The sequence below is a fragment of the Helianthus annuus genome, chromosome 9, assembly GCF_002127325.2.
Source record: "Helianthus annuus cultivar XRQ/B chromosome 9, HanXRQr2.0-SUNRISE, whole genome shotgun sequence".
NCBI classification, from domain to species: domain Eukaryota; kingdom Viridiplantae; phylum Streptophyta; class Magnoliopsida; order Asterales; family Asteraceae; genus Helianthus; species Helianthus annuus.
Window position 1 is genome coordinate 151589013 of NC_035441.2, and position 14989 is coordinate 151604001.

At 30.3% G+C, this 14989-nt stretch overlaps 1 long non-coding RNA gene across 1 annotated transcript; it reads left to right on the forward strand.

The window, feature by feature from the left end:
• Positions 1-11687: 11687 nt before the first annotated feature.
• Positions 11688-13429, forward strand: LOC118482164. Its single transcript, XR_004867554.1, has 5 exons — positions 11688-11743; positions 11829-11904; positions 11996-12260; positions 12382-12593; positions 13162-13429. It is a non-coding gene; the product is annotated as an uncharacterized LOC118482164 (long non-coding RNA).
• The last annotated feature ends 1560 nt before the right edge of the window (positions 13430-14989 follow it).

The window sequence follows — 14989 nt, forward strand, 5'->3', positions numbered from 1 at the left end:
CATATAATCGGAGGTTATGAAGGTATGAGAAGAATGATTCGAAAAACACAATGGGCAAAAAAGGAAGTGTTTTTTTCCTTTTATTTATATGCTAAAGCTTCAAAAAGTTTTTAATTTTTTAACATGTTAGATTGAATTTTTATAATATAGTTAACATGTTAAATAAATGTTTTTTTTCTGATTCTTTAAAGGTTCCTTGTTGAACCCACCCCCATGTGAGGTTCTATGTGATTTTTGTGTTTCATCATATCCATGTTAATATCATGTATTTTTATGGAATTATTGATACATTTTTACAATAAACGACAACTTGGAACAAAATTTATGAACACTTTATATAATCGGAGGTTATGAAGGTATGAGCGCAACGATTCGAAAAACACAATTGGCTAAAGAGGAAGTAATTTTTATCTTTTATTTATATGTATTTATATGCTAAAGCTTCAAAAAGTTTTTAATTTTTTTAACATGTTATATTGAATTTTTATAATATACTTAACATGTTAAATAAATGTTTTCCTGATTCTTTAAAGGTTCCTTGTTGAACCCACTACTATGTGAGGTTATATGTGATTTTTTTGTTTCATCATATCCATGTTTATATCATCTTTTTTATGGAATTATTGATATATTTTAAAATAATTGACAATTTAGAACAAAATTTATGAACACTTTATATAATCGGAGATTATGAAGGTATGAGAAGCAACGATTCGAAAAACACAATTGGCTAAAAAGGAAGTATTTTTTTACCTTTTATTTATATGTATTTATTTGCTAAAGCTTCAAAATATTTTTAAATTTTTTTTGAATTGTTTAATTGAATTTTTATAATATACTTAACATGTTAAATAAATGTTTTCCTAATTCTTTAAAGGTTCCTTTTTGAACCCACCCCTATGTGAGGTTATATGTGATTTTTTGTTTCATCATATCCATAATAATATCATGTTTTTATGGAATTATTGATATATTTTTACAATAAACGATACTTTGGAACAAAATTTATGAACACTTTATATAATCGGAGGTTATGAAGGTATGAGAAGCAACGATTCGAAAAACACAATTGGCTAAAAAGGAAGAATTTTTTACCTTTTATTTATTTGTATTTATATGCTAAAGCTTCAGATATTTTTAAAATTTTTTAACATGTTAGATTGAATTTTTATAATTTATTCAACATGTAAAATAAATATTTTTCTAGATTCTTTAAAGGTTCCATGTTAAACGCACCCTTATGTGAGGTTCTATGTGATTGAATTTTTATAATTTATTTGACCAAATTATATATTAAATTCTGGATAGGAGTTTAAAAATACTAAAATAAAGTTTTGTATGAAGTTTATGCGTGCTTAAAATATTAAAATAAATTAATTTAACATGTTAAAGAAAAGTTTGCATTGATCAACTAAACTTGATTCGACTTTATTTGACCAAACATGTTAAAATAAGTTTTGTACAATAAACTTTAACACGTTAAATGAGAGTTTGCATTGATCTACAAGGTTCGATTTAACTTTATTTGACCAAATTATAAATTAAATTTTGGATTATAATTTAAAATACTAAAATAAAGTTTTGTGTAGAATTTATGCTGGCTAAAAATATTAAAATAAATAAATCTAACATGTTAAATGAGCGTTTACATTGATCAACTAAACTCGATTCGAATTTATTTTACCAAACATGTTAAGATAAGTTTTGTACGATAAACTTTAAAATGTTAAATAAGAGTTTGCATTGATCAATTAGGTGCGATTCAACTTTATTTAACCAAATTATATACTGAATCTCGGCATAGAGTCCAAAATATTAAAAAAAAAATGTTTTGTGTGTAGTTTATGTGGGCTCAAAATATTAAAATAAATTAATTTAACATGATAAAGAAAAGTTTGCTTTGATCAACTAAACTTGATTCGACTTTATTTGACCAAACATGTTAAATAAGTTTTGCACAATAAACTTTATCATGTTAAATGAGAGTTTTCCTTGATCTACTAGGTTCGATTTAACTTTAATTGACAAAATTATATATTAAATTTTGGATTAGAGTATAAAATACTAAAATAAAGTTTTGTGTGGACTTTTTGCGGGCTTAAAATATTAAAATAAATAAATTTAACATGTTAAATGAGCGTTTACATTGATCAACTAAACTCAATTGGAATTTATTTGACCAAACATGTTAAATATTTTTATACGATAAACTTTAACATGTTAAATGAGTGTTTGCGTTGATCAACTAGGTGCGATTCAACTTTATTTAACCAAATTATATATTGAATTTCAGCCTCGAGTTCAAAATACTTAAATAAAGTTTTATGTCTAGTCTATCTGGGCTCAAAATACTAAAATAAATTAATTTAACATGTTAAAAAAAGTTTGCATTGATGAACTAAATTTGATTTGACTTTATTTGACCAAATATAGTAAAATAAGTTTTGAACAATAAACTTTAACATGATGAAAGGTAGACTTGTTCTACTAGGTTCAATTTAAATTTATTTGACCAAATTATATATTAAATTCTGGAAAAGAGTTTAAAAATACTAAAATAAAGTTTTGTATGGAGTTTATGCAAACTCAAAATATTAAAATAAATTAATTTAACATGTTAAAGAAAAGTTTGCATTGATCAACTAAACTTGATTCGACATTATTTGACTAAACATGTTAAAATAAGTTTTGTACAATAAACTTTATCATGTTAAATGAGAGTTTGCCATAATCTACTAGGTTCGATTTAACTTTATTTGACCAAATTATATATTAAATTTTGGATTAGAGTATAAAATACTAAAATAAAGATTTGTGTGGAGTTTATGCGGGCTTAAAATATAAAATAAATAAATTTAATATGCTAAATGAGCGTTTACATTGATCAACTAAACTCGATTCGATTTTTTTTTACCAAACATGTTAAGATAAGTTTTGTACGATAAACTTTAAAATGTTAAATAAGAGTTTGCATTGATCAATTAGGTGCGATTCAACTCTATTTAATCAAATTATATATTGAATTTCGGCGTAGAGTCCAAAATATTAAAATAAAGTTTTGTATGTAATTTATGCGGGCTCAAAATATTAAAATAAATTAATTTAACATGTTAAAGAAAAGTTTGCTTTGATCAACTAAACTTGATTTGACTTTATTTGACCAAACATGCTAAAATAAATTTTGTGCAATAAACTTTAACACGTTAAATGAGAGTTTTGGTTGATCTACAATGTTCGATTTAACTTTATTTGACCAAATTATAAATTAAATTTTGGATTGGAGTTTAAAAATACTAAAATAAAGTTTTGGGTAGAGTTTATGCTGTCTAAAAATATTAAGATAAATAAATCTAACATGTTAAATGAGCCTTTACATTGATCAACTAAACTCGATTCGAATTTATTTGACCAAACATATTAAGATAGGTTTTGTTGGATAAACTTTAAAATGTTAAAGTAAAGTTTGCCTTGATCTACTAGGTTTGATTTAACTTTATTTGACCAAATTATATATTAAATTTTGGAATAGAGTATAAAATACTAAAATAAAGTTTTTTGTTGAGTTTATGCGGGCTTAGAATATTAAAATAAATTAATTTAACAATTTAAATGAGCGTTTACGTTGATCAGCTAAACTCGATTGAAACTTATTTGACCAAACATGTTAAACTAGGTGTTTGCGTTGATAAAATAACTTTTGTTAAAATAACTTTTGTACGATAAATTTTAACATGTCAAATGAGTGTTTGCGTTGATCAACTAGGTGCGAATCAACTTTATTTAACCAAGTTATATTTTGAATTTCACCCTAGACTTCAAAATACTCAAATAAAGTTTTGTGTGTAGTCTATGCGGTCTCAAAATATTAAAATAAATTAATTTAACATGTTAAAAAAACGTTTGCATTGATCAACTAAACTTGATTTGACTTTATTTGACCAATTATATTAAAATAAGTTTTGTACAATAAACTTTAATATGATGAAAGCTTGACTTGTTCTACTAGGTTCGATTTAAATTTATTTGACCAAATTATATGTTAAATTCTGGATAAGAGTTTAAAATACTAAAATAAAGTTTTGAATAGAGTTTATGCAGGCTAAAAATATTAAAATAAATTAATTTAACACGTTAAATAAAAGTTTGCATTGATCAACTAAACTTGATTCGACTTTATTTGACCAAACATGTTAAAATAAGTTTTGTACAATAAACTTTAACACGTTAAATGAGAGTTTGCCTTGATATACAAGGTTCGATTTAAATTTATTTGACCAAATTATAAATTAAATTTTGGATTAGAGTTTAAAAATACTAAAATAAAGTTTTGTGTAGAGTTTATGCTCGCTAAAAATATTAAACTAAATAAATCTAACATGTTAAATGAGCGTTTACATTGATCAACTAAAGTCGATTCGAATTTATTTTACCAAACATGTTAAGATAAGTATTGTACGATAACTATAAAAATGTTAAATAAGAGTTTGCATTGATCAATTAGGTGCGATTCAACTTTATTTAACCAAATTATATATTGAATTTCGGCCAAGAGTCTAAAATATAAAATAAAGTTTTGTGTGTAGTTTATTTTGGGCTCAATATATATATTAAAAAAAATTAATTTAGCATGTTAAAGATAAGTTTGCTTTGATCAACTAAACTTGATTCGACTTTATTTGACCAAACATGTTAAAATAAGTTTTGTACAATAAACTTTAACACGTTAAATGAGAGTTTGCCTTGATATACAAGGTTCAATTTAAATTTATTTGACCAAATTATAAATGAAATTTTGGATTAGAGTTTAAAATACTAAAATAAAGTTTTGTGTAGAGTTTATACTGGCTAAAAATATTAAAATAAATAAATCTAACATGTTAAATGAGCGTTTACATTGATCAACTAAACTCAATTGGAATTTATTTGACCAAACATGTTAAAATATTTTTTGTACGATAAACTTTAACATGTTAAATGAGAGTTTGCATTGTTCAACTAGGTGCGATTCAACTTTATTTAACCAAATTATATATTGAATTTTGGCCTAGAGTTCAAAATATCAAAATAAAGTTTTGTCTGTAGTTCGTGCGAGCTTAAAATATTAAAATAAATTAATTTAACATGTTAAAGAAAAGTTTGCATTTATCAACTAAACTCGATTCGAATTTATTTTACCAAACATGTTAAGATAAGTTTTGTACGATAAACTTTAAAATGTTAAATAAGAGTTTGCATTGATCAATTAGGTGCGACACAACTTTATTTAATCAAATTATATATTGAATTTCGGCCTAGAGTCCAAAATATTATAATAAAGTTTTGTGTGTACTTTATGCGGGCTCAAAATATTAAAATAAATTAATTTAACATGTTATAGAAAATTTTGCTTTGATCAACTAAACTTGATTCGACTTTATTTGACCAAACAAGTTAAAGTAAGTTTTGTGCAACAAACTTTAACACGTTAAATGAGAGTTTTCGTTAATCTACAATGTTTGATTTAAATTTATTTGACCAAATTATAAATTAAATTTTGGATTAGAGTTTAAAAATACTAAAATAAAGTTTTGTGCAAACTCTCATTTAACATGTTAAAGTTTATCGTACAAAAATTATTTAAACATGTTTGTTCAAATAAATTCCAATCGAGTTTAGTTGATTAATGTAAACACTATTTAACATGTTATGTTTATTTATTTTAATATTTTAAGCCCGCATAAACTCTACACGAAACTTTACTTTAGTATTTTCTACTCTAATCCAAAATTTAATATATAATTTGGTCAAATAAAGTTAATCCAACCTAATAGATCAACACACACGTTTGGTCAAATAAAGTCGAATCAAGTTTAGTTGATCAATGCAAACTCTTCTTTAACATGTTAAGTTAATTTATTTTAATATTTTGAGCTCGCATAAACTACACACAAAACTTTATTTTAATATTTTGAACTCTAGGCCGAAATTCAATATATAATTTGGTTAAAGAAAGTTGAATCGTACCTAGTTTATCAATTTAAACTCTCATTTAACATGTTAAAGTTTATCGTAGAAAACTTATCTTAACATGTTTGGTCAAATAAATTCGAATCAAGTTTAGTTGATCTATGTAAACGCTAATTTAACATGTTAGATTTATTTGTTTAAATATTTTTAGCCAGCATAAACTCTAAACACTAAACTTTATTTTAGTATATTAAACTCTAATCCAAAATTTAATTTATAATTTGGTCAAATTAAGTTAAATCCAACTTTGTAGATCAAGGCAAACTTTCATTTAACGTGTTAAAGTTTATTGTACAAAACTTATTTTAACATGTTTAATCAATTAATGTCGAATCAAGTTTATTTGATCAATACAAACTTTTCTTTAACATGTTAAATTAATTTATTTTAAAATATTTTGACCCGCATAAACTCCATACAAAACCTTATTTTAGTATTTTGAACTCTAGGCCGAAATTCAATATATAATTTTGTTAAATAAAGTCGAATCACACCTAGTTGATCAACGCAAACTCTCATTTAACATGTTAAAGTTTATCGTACAAAAATTATTTTAACATGTTTGGTCAAATAATTTTCAATCGAGTTTTGTTAATCAACGTAAACGCTCATTTAACATGTTAAATATATTTATTTTAATATTTTAAGCCCGCATAAACTCCACACAAAACTTTATTCTAGTATTTTATACTCTAATCCAAAATTTAATATATAATTTTGTCAAATAAAGTTAAATCTAACCTAGTAGATCAAGGCAAACTCTCATTTAACATGTTAAAGTTTATTATACAAAACTTATTTTAATATGTTTGGTCAAATAAAGTCGAATCAAGTTTAGTTGATCAATGCAAACGCTTCTTTAACAAGTTGAATTAATCTATTTTAATATTTTGAACTCGTATAGATTACACAGCAAACGTTATTTAAATATTTTGAACTCTAGACCGAAATTCAATATATAATTTGATTAAATAAAGTTTAATCGCACCTAGTTGATCTATGCAAACTCTCATTTAACATGTTAAAGTTTATCATACAAAACTTATTTTAACATGTTTGGTCAAATAAATCCGAATCGAGTTTAGTTGATCAAAGCAAACGCTCATTTAACATGTTAGATTTATTAATTTTAATATTTTAAGCCTGCATAAACACCACACAAAACTTTATTTTAGTATTTTATGATCTATTCCAAAATTTAATATAATTTGGTCAAATAAAGTAAAATTGAACCTAGCAGATCAAGGCAAACTCTCATTTAACAAGTTAAAGTTTATTGTACAAAACTTGTTTTAACATGTTTGGTCAAATAAAGTCGAATTAAGTTTAGTTGATGATTGCAAACACTTCTTTAACATGTTAAATTAATTTATTTTAATAATTTGAGCACACATAAACTCTATACAAAACTTTATTTTAGTATTTTAAACTCTATTCCAGAATTTAATATATAATTTGGTCAAATAAAGCTATATCGAATCTAGTAGAACAAGTCAACCTCTCATTTAACATGTTAAAGTTTATTGTATAAAACTTATTTTAATATATTTGGTCAAATATATTTGAATAAAGTTTAGTTGAACCATGCAATTGCTCATTTAACATGTTAAATTTATTTATTTTAATATTTTGAGCCTGTATAGACTTTACACAAAACTTTCTTTTAGTATTTTGAACTCTATTCTAAAATTTAATATATAATTTGGTCAAATAAAGTTAATCTAACCTAATTGATCAAGGCAAACTTTTATTTTAACATGTTAAGGTTTATTCTGCATGTAAAATGATTTTCTTTTGTGGTATTATTAGCCAAATAGTTACCAAAACAATATATGCAACCAACAAAGCAAGTTAGGATTACTCAAACACTTGCATGTAAAATAACATGTATTTTACACAAAATTAAAGGGAAATGAGTACTTGTTTTTAACTTTTAGTTTACAACAGCAAAAGAATAAAAAGTAGAGGATCAAATAGTTAGTTTATTTTTAACTCTTAAACAAACATGTATTTTACACAATTAAAATTGTTTTAACTTTTAATCTTCTACTCTGTCCAACTAAAAATCTGAACTGAATTATGTTTCCAAGCAAGTCTCTCATGTTTGTAATTTATATCAAAAGGATCAAATACAAAGTTTATCTAGAAAAAGGGTAGTGGGTCAAACAGGGAGAGAATTAACCAAAGATTGTTTTAATACAAACAACCACTTTGATCAATTTATTCAAATATGTTACATTATTATTGTATCGAATAGTAAGAGCAATGGTGCCATGCAAGCAACAACTGCTGATGCTATCATTCGATTTTCAGAAGTATTGAAAGGAACAATGTGCATCACCTCCAGGATTTTGCAAGAGAAGAACTTGAGTCAAATATATTTGGAACTCTGTCAAAACAAAGACAATGTACAAGCTAAAATAAAACAAGCTAAAAATTCAGCTCTGTAACAAGCGCTTATTTGGTTCGGGAAACGATTCGAAGATTGCCGCACGCATAACATTCACTCGAGCTTCCTTCGGATCAGTTTTTGGATCAAGCAATCATTATGAATACACTGGACACTTAGGCTTCACGGTGTGGGGAACGTCCAGCCCCGTCGAGCACCGGCGACGCCCCCCACACCATCCCAGGTAGGCTCGTCGTCGTCCTGAACGGCAGGGGTGCGACATCGGAGACGGGAGGTAAACGACAAAATTGTTGCATCTTCTTCTCACACACACATATACATATAACATATACATATATATTTTAGGCACATCCCCATTTCATTAGATCCATCCTCTTTGCCCCATCCTACGTGGCACTGGCGTGGAGGGTCATCCTCCAAGGATGAGCCTCACCCATACCGAGTAGCCTTAGTATAAATACATTAATTTTAGAGTAAAGTACATAGATAATCCTTGTAATTTATCATATAAAACATTTATTTTTTACATCACAAATCAGCAGCTTACAAGATTTAACATGTAAAACATTTATTTTTGCATCACAATCAGCAGCTTACAAAATTGATCCAATTTAACATGTAAATAGTTAATTGATCTTGTATATTTAACATGAATAGATCTGAAAGTAAACGAATACACATTAATCGGTTTCTACAGATATTTTGTGTATGTTTTTAATGCAATTTAGCGATTATGAAATACAATCACTAGGTTTATGACTGATTGATAAACATATACCTAATTTTCAAGGATTGTTCATGTAATACATTACGTGTATGAAAATTGAAAAGCAATTGTGTGTGATTTCGACTACATCTGAAAATAAACGCATACCTATTCGCAATCGACATAGTTGAGATCTAATCAATGTCGCCATGAATGAATCAGAGAACGGACGGTGGATATTAGTTTTGTTCTATCATACGGCAACAATTAACACGTTCGTGCTCGATTCAGATTTGAAAAAACAAAGATGAAGGCGAATTAGAATCGTGTTTGAAATAGAAACAATCTCGCCGTAATTTATAGTTACCTGGTAAAATCGAGCGGAGGAGCGAGCAGCGGAGCCGATCACCGTCGAATCGTTGGCAAAAATTTCCGGCGAAAACAACAAATCTCACCGGCATGTTCATCTCCATCTTGCGGCGTCGGAGCTTGAGCTTGATATAATTAGATTAGATCTAGAAGGAGATGGAGATGGAATTTTCTATTCCAATTTTGCCCCTCCGTGTTTTTCCTTTGAAATTTACGTTGAAAGTTGAAACATAATCTCAGCCATTTATTTTAATGATCTAAGGGCTCTTAAGGTGGTTCCCCGGTTCCCCACTTTTTTAGTGTTCCCCAATGAACCTCACACTATATATATATATATGGAACCCATTAAGTGGAAGTTACCTTTGAAATCAATAACATCCGTTCGATTATGCTGAGATTAAATCTGGGCCGTGTAAACTCTTAATTTTAACCGCTGTCTTGGCAGTTCTTCAGCGGTTACTTGCAGCAAGCATGTTTTTCTGTCCATGTTCCTTGAACTCGAACAACACCATCCCATGTTCTGAGCAGTTTTTCTGTCCATATTTTTGGCAGTTCAGCACCTAAAAAAATGGGTAGTGGTGGATTTAACTACTCAGTTCCTAAAAAAATGGGTAGTGGTGGTAAGATTAAATCACAGCATTATAAACTCATAAAAAAAAACTGAAAATCTGGCAGTTAACGGCGGTTCCACAATCTCTCTCCTATCCATATGCGGTTAGCGAAATAAAGCAGCAGTTAGCGCAAAAATAGTGATACGTGATGCGGTTTAGTGGTTCCCTGCTTCCCTCCAAATGCCTTCCCGTCCCCTTTTAACCTTAAAAGAAACACACCGACCTGAGTGTTTGGATTTAGGGCTTGGTTTCAATCACCACATGTTACTTCCAAATGTGTCACAAGCGTGACTTAGTTCTCTGGCGACGGTGAAGATATATCCCTCCGATCAGTACCCACTCGAATCCATCACCCAGACGTTCGCCGGTCATGTCTCAACTCTTTATCTCGCAGCCTTCTCGATCGAAAATGGGGATTATGGTTCATATTTTGTTGAATCTCGGTAATTAATCTGAAAATGAATTTGCAATCTCACCGTTTTGTTGTCTTTAATTTGGGAGAACTGAAGATTAGATTCCTATGCATTCTCAATATCTTTTAAATTTATGTCTAACTTGATTATTGGATGCCCTCATATTGTTTAACTTGTAAGCATTGCAATCTAATCTAACCATGATTCATGTGTCGCTTTGGACATTGTCCCAGCCAAAGATCCCTTCATTAAGGTTAGGCTCCTTGTAGAACTTGGTGATGCGGTTGTGGTTAGTGATCAAGTAGCTAATCTCACAAGGCATGCAATTTTATTTCTTAAGAGAATTGATGTGGACAAATATATTTCTCTGGTTTTCTCTCAACATTCCAATCTTTACATGGTTTCATTTTGTTTTTTTTTGTTTCTAGCTTTTAACTCTCAATGCTTAATAGGGTCAAATGGAAGAGCTTACGAGTTGAGAAGCAAAGGTTACATAAGGTACACATTATACACTTTCTCATGTCTTTGTTTCTTTTAACAATCCTTCACTTTTACTTCTGATATCCTTCTAATCCGTCAAACGAACGGATTTTAGTAGTTTGATAAAATGAAAATGGGTTGAACGGGTCAACTGGGTATTGTCATTGTAATTATATAGTTATTTAATCATATTCAATGTGTTTCTTATTATCATTAATATAACTCAAGGTAAGACAAAACGTGTTAGCTGTTATATTCTTTGTAATTAATTGTTGTCAAATTGGATGTTTTGGCTTCCGGTTTCAATTTCAGAACACATTGAATGCAAACAGTGTAGTGTAGTCTGAACATGAGCAGCAAGCCCTTCCTATATGTGCAGATTTGAATACTTAAGCAACTAAGTGATCGTATTAATTACAAAGCCTTTGTTCTTTTTGTTACTCAAATAATTTTCTTAATTAGTTTTCTTATACTTGATTATATAAGTTTTAGCAAATATTTTGTTTTAGAATTTGGAAAAAGACGAAATTGCGGTCCATATGAAGTTAAAACATTAACTGTTGGTTCTTTTCCTGGATCTGAGGTTGTAACATCCCTTCAGAGTCTCGGTAAGATCTTTGATTATGCTTTCAATTTGTTCTTGGTTCTCTACATGTTTGCTAATTTTGTTTGCTATTATGATGTGGCTATAAGGTGAGGAACATGAGGCTTTAAAGAAGAAATATCAAGAAGAATGACATGTTTTGAAGTACATATTTCAATTAGAGTTCACAGAGAAAAGGCGGCATTGGTAATACAACATCTATTTATTATTTTTGTTGTTTCCACTGCAGTTACTGTTGTTTTTTTGCAACTGGTGATGAATATGGAAATAGCAAGATGGTGATTGTAGCTGCAACACCAACTAAGGTATTGGAAACTATAAAATCAACTGAATATTCTTTTTGAGTCATGCCTTAGTTGATGTCATTGGAACTGATCCAGTTAGAATCCTTTTTAGAATCCTTTTTAGGCCTCCAGAGTGTATGAAGTTTACAACTTTGGTTGCTTGGTTCCTCTTCCGTGCGTGAAAGGAAGGGCGAGGAGAAGGAACACTAACTGCTGGCGGCGGATAGGAAGAAAGGGCGCAGATGGTGACCAAATTAGACGACGAGAGACCAGGATACTTGATATCAACAATATGAAGCTACATGTCTAAACGATGCTTTTAGTAATTATTTTTTCATACATAAAATGTTTCAGGTCGACAACCCATACTTCCATAGGTTGGTGTACCTAATTGCTTTATTTTTCTATAATATTTATTTATCTGGAAATTTCTTGCCTATTATAAATATTTAGCATGTCGTTTTCATTTTTAAATCTTTATTTCTGTACTTCATGCAGCTCTAACATAGAGATTGCTAATGGATTGACATCTCTAGACTTACTCTCTAATTAAACATAATAATCAGAGTGATGGAAGAAGGGGTATTATGTCTTGAATAGAGTTTGGCTCAACTTGGATAGTTGTTGGGTACTGCAATCGTTGTTTTTTCAGCGGTCACGGAAGTTTCAACCTCCATTCTTTTCGATTGCTACAGGTCTCCGCACTCAAAGTAACGTATCGATTGGAGTACGTCGTATCTTCAAGCTGTCAGTTACTTTTTGTGATAGTATTGTTGTTTGACGAAAATGTCATGATGACCTTAAAAATACCTGTCCACCGAAAGTGTCAAAACTGGCATGTCAGGTTGACTTGAGCCACCCTTTCCCCTTTTTTTTTTGAACGTCCAACATAAGAATCGCCGGGTACTCCGTACGCGGCACCCATTGGCCGAAAGGTAGCCCGCGGCAGCCCAACCTGCACGCACGGAGCCCCTAGCCCACCATGTCACCAGTTCCGGGGAAAACCCGACCCTGCACCCGCCTGAGGGTACGACAATGCAAAGCCGGTAAAACTCGGGTGGATCGGGAATCGAACTCGAGACCATACGGTCAGAAGTCTTCCTTCATTTCCATAACCACTGAGCCAAATTTTTTATTTTTTATAAAAAATAATTAAATAAGAATAGAAAACATATGTTATTCCGGTTATGATCTATATTTTTAATATAATGGTTTAGGGGGGGGGTTTTGAGTAAACGTATATTATTTCTTTTAATATACTTTCTTTACTTTCTGCAGGGAAGTATATGCGGTGTCAATTGTTGGGTGGCATTACAGATGTTTGTTGTTTTGCCTTGAGAGTTATGTTGATGAATCAAGGTGAGCTTGATCCAAATAGTGATAATGAGCAAAGAATTGGCCGGTATTTTGAAGTCATGGGAAGTAAAATTTAAGAAATCACAAGCATTCTAAGGAAAAGGGCGGTCATCATTTTCACAACAATTCTTTGACTGCATGAGTTCATATTATATTATACATATAATTATAAATAAAACTTTCTTCATTACAACTGTTCACGTTCGTTTTCCTTTTATAAATTAAAAATGGTGCTTTTGTTTATAATGTTGTTTAGACTTGTGTCCACTTAATGTGGGTGTTTGGGATTGCTTATTTTGAACTCCTTTTAAGTTTTTTACTTTTTAAAAGTTAATAGGTCATTTTTGTAGTGTTTGGATAATGTGTTTTGAGAATGAGTTTTAGTGGTTTGAAAAGAAGAAAAGGAAAAGTTAGATGGTTGCAACCTTTTCAAAAAAGGATATGGAAAAGAAGAAAAGGAGAAGCGTTCCCGAACACCCTCAATATACATTATCTTTGTTTGTTACGTTGTTAGCGTAAGCCGTCCAACGGACGGGTATTAAACTAGTTGTTATGAAGCATTATAATTTATTGTTGAATCACTAATATGTCATTCTATTGATTTGTTCAAAATCACTTACGAGCCCTAACCCTAATCTCTCTCACTCGATCAATCACGCCCCTTTTAATTTCACTCAAATTCAACTTCCGCTTTTCATCAATCAGGCGAGGATCCAGTCTTCTTTCTACACCTTCATCACACTCCTACATATAGTCAGATGGTTTAAACAACATTCTTTTTTTACCAGAAATCAACGTAATCAATCTGCAGGTAAACTTGATCAAATTCCCTTTTTTTTATTTACACCCAATAGATCAATTGTTAATTTGTTGGGGATGCAATGCCTGTTCACTACTCGCTATTGAAGTTGTAGTGTAACATTATATAGATGGTTTATATTTAAGAGAAATTTGGGGTAATAACTCTTCGTTTGTTTGGTTGATTAATTTCTTTGAAATTTGGGGGGAAATTTTGGCTGCAATTGGTTGGAGCAAAAGGGAAACATTTTAGGGCTCTTGGGTGATTAATTCTTGTTCAAGTTTAAATTGGGATCTGCTGCAAATGGCACACTCATGACGTAACTCTTTCTTGGTGGGGTGTCTGGGAGGGTGAGCAATTGTAGGTTGCTTCCCTTTCCTTCGTTTCTTGGGTGGGTTGATACATGGCCTCCTCCTCACCTCGAGACGGAGGACTTGTTATCACTTCTCGGTTTTGATTGATTGTTTCCAATGGGCTCTGCCAAGGGTAGGAGCATGGTATCTAGTGCCTCTGAAGGGGATGTTGGCTCCACCTCGTCCATTGGAGTGTGGCTATGCCCCTTCAGGAACTTCCACGAGTGTACAAGTCTGGGTCTTCTGGGTATAACAGATTGATCACGTATTTTCAGCAATTTCATTTTAAAGATGATCGTAAAGAATCCCTCCAAAAGCACTTTCTAAGGATTTAGAATTGTTTTCAAATGTTGGGGAAACCTTGCAAGTTTTTGGATATTGGTTGTGTGGGAGGTGCATGAAGACACACGCACTTAGTAGGGGGTGTCATCATCCTGATGGTGTTTTCACGTTCTCTAGAAAATTCGGGTCTGATGAGGATTTTGTCGTGTGGATCCCAAGGCCCCAAGATCCTATGATGGTTTTTGAGCTTAGGACCCCGCAGGGAGTGACGGGAGATGTTGCTCTCCTTGAACGTGTTTTCTCCCTTCCGGTTCGA